Genomic DNA, 2,546 nt, shown 5'->3' with positions numbered 1-2,546 from the left:
AGTTGTTGGGAGGAAAGTGCATCCCTTGAGGCATCTCAGGGATTTTTTGATGATGAGCTTCCTCATGCATCTCTTGAGATCTGTGGAGGGTCTCTTTTGCTTGCTCCATCCTCTTCTTGGTTATGTGCTTATCCTCTTCAATGGGGATGTCTTCTTCTATGATAACTCCAACTGAGTAACATAGATGGCAAATAAGGTGAGGAAAAGCTAGCCTTGCCATGGTGGAGGGCTTTTCAGCTATTTTGTAGAATTCATTGGAGATGACTTCATGAACATCTATTTCCTCTCCAATTATGATGCTATGAATCATGATGGCCCGATCCACCGTAACTTCAGATCGGTTGCTAGTGAGAATGATGGAGCGTTGAATGAACTCCAACCATCCTCTAGCCACAGGCTTGAGGTCCAGTCTTCTTAGTTGAACTGGCTTGCCTTTGGAGTCTCTCTTCCATTGAGCTCCTTCCACACATATGTCCATTAGGACTTGGTCCAACCTTTGATTAAAGTTGACCCTTCTAGTGTAGGGGCGTACATCTCCTTGCATCATGGGCAAATGGAACGCCAACCTCATATTCTCTGGACTAAAATCTAAGTATTTCCCCCGAACCATTGTGAGATAATTCTTTGGACTCGAGTTCATACTTTAATCATGGTTCCTAGTGATCCATGCATTGGCATAGAACTCTTGAACCATTAAGATTCCGACTTGTTGCATGGGGTTAGTTAAGACTTCCAACCTCTTCTTCGGATCTCATGTCGGATCTCCGGATACTCATTTTTCTTGAGCTTGAAAGGGACCTCAGGGATCACCTTCTTCTATGTCACAACATCATAGAAGTTGTCTTGATAGCTTTTGGAGATGAATCTTTCCATCTCCCATGACTCGGAGGTGGATGCTTTTGTCTTCCCTTTTCCTTTTTTAGAGGATTCCTCGGCCTTAGGTGCCATTGATGGTAATGGAAAAACAAAAAGCTTATGCTTTTACCACACCAAACTTAAAATATTGCTCGCCCTCGAGCAAGAGAAGAAAGAAGAGAAGAAGAAGAAGAAGAAAATATGGAGGAGAAAGGGGAGTGTAGGTTTCGGCCAAGGTAGAAAATAGAGGGTTGTGTTGTGTGAAAATGAAGTGGAATGGAGGGGTTTATATAGGAAAATGGGAGAGGGTAGGTTCAGCCATTTAGGGTGGGTTCGGGTGGGAAAGATTTTTGAATTTTGGAGGTAGGTGGGGTTTTTGGGGAAGAGTGGATGGATGTGAGTGGTGAAGGGGGTAATTGGGAAGAGAGATTGAAGTTGTTGGGAAGTGTGACATGGGGAAGAGTGTTATAGGATTAGGAGGTAAGGTGAGAATATGTTAGGTGGGGATCTTGTGGGGTCCACAGATCCTGAGATGATCCTGTGGGGTCCACAGATCCTGAGGTGTCAAGGAATTACATCCTTGCACCAAATAGGCATGTAAAATGCCTTTGCATACCTTTCTGGCGTTTAAACACCGAGGTGATGCACGTTCTGGGCGTTCAATGCCCATGTGAAGCATGTTCTGGGCGTTCAACACCCATGTATAGCATGTTTCTGGCGTTGAACGCCAGTTCCATGCTTGTTACTGGTGTTCAGCGCCAGCTTTTCTCAAGGCACATTTCTGGCGTTCAAACGCCAGAATGTTGCTTGTTTTTGGCGTTCAGCGCCAGATTCATGCTCTGTACTGGCGTCGAACGCCAACCAGATGCACCTTACTGGCGTTGAACGCCAGTCTATCCTCCCTCCAGGGTGTGATTTTTCTTCTGCTATTTTTGATTCTATTTTTAATTTTTATATTTTTTTCGTGACTCCACATGATCATGTACCTAATAAAACACAAAATAACAATAAAATAAAATAAAATAAAAATTAGATAAATAAAATTGGGTTGCCTCCCAACAAGCGCTCTTTTAATGTCATTAGCTTGACAGTGGGCTCTCATGGAGCCTCACAGGTGATCAGGTCAATGTTGTATAGTCCCAACACCAAACTTAGAGTTTGGATATGGGGTCTTAACACCAAACTTAGTGTTTGGTTGTGGCCTACCAACACCAAACTTAAAGTTTGACTGTGGGGGCTCTTCTTGACTCTGAACTGAGAGAAGCTCTTCATGCTTACTCTCTTTTCTCACAGAGGGATGTCCATGTGCCTTAAACACAAGGTAGTCCCCATTCAATTGAAGGACTAATTCACCTCTGTTGACATCTTTCACAGCTCCTGCTGTAGCTAGGAAAGGTCTTCCAAGGATGATGCATTCATCCTCTTCCTTCCTAGTGTCTAAGATTATGAAGTCAGCAGGGATGTAAATGCCTTCAACCTTTACTAACACGTCCTCTACTACTCCATAAGCTTGTCTTAATGACTTGTCTGCCAATTGTAATGAGAACAAGGCAGGTTGTACCTCAATGATCCCCAGCTTCTCCATTACAGAGAGTGGCATAAGATTTATCCCTGACCCCAGATCACATAGAGCTTTTTCAAATGTCAATGTGCCTATGATACAAGGTATTAAGAACTTGCCAGGATCTTGT

Source organism: Arachis duranensis, chromosome 6, assembly GCF_000817695.3.
Source record: "Arachis duranensis cultivar V14167 chromosome 6, aradu.V14167.gnm2.J7QH, whole genome shotgun sequence".
NCBI lineage: Eukaryota > Viridiplantae > Streptophyta > Magnoliopsida > Fabales > Fabaceae > Arachis > Arachis duranensis.
The sequence above is the reverse complement of the archived record's forward strand: the minus strand, read 5'-3'. Positions refer to the sequence as shown.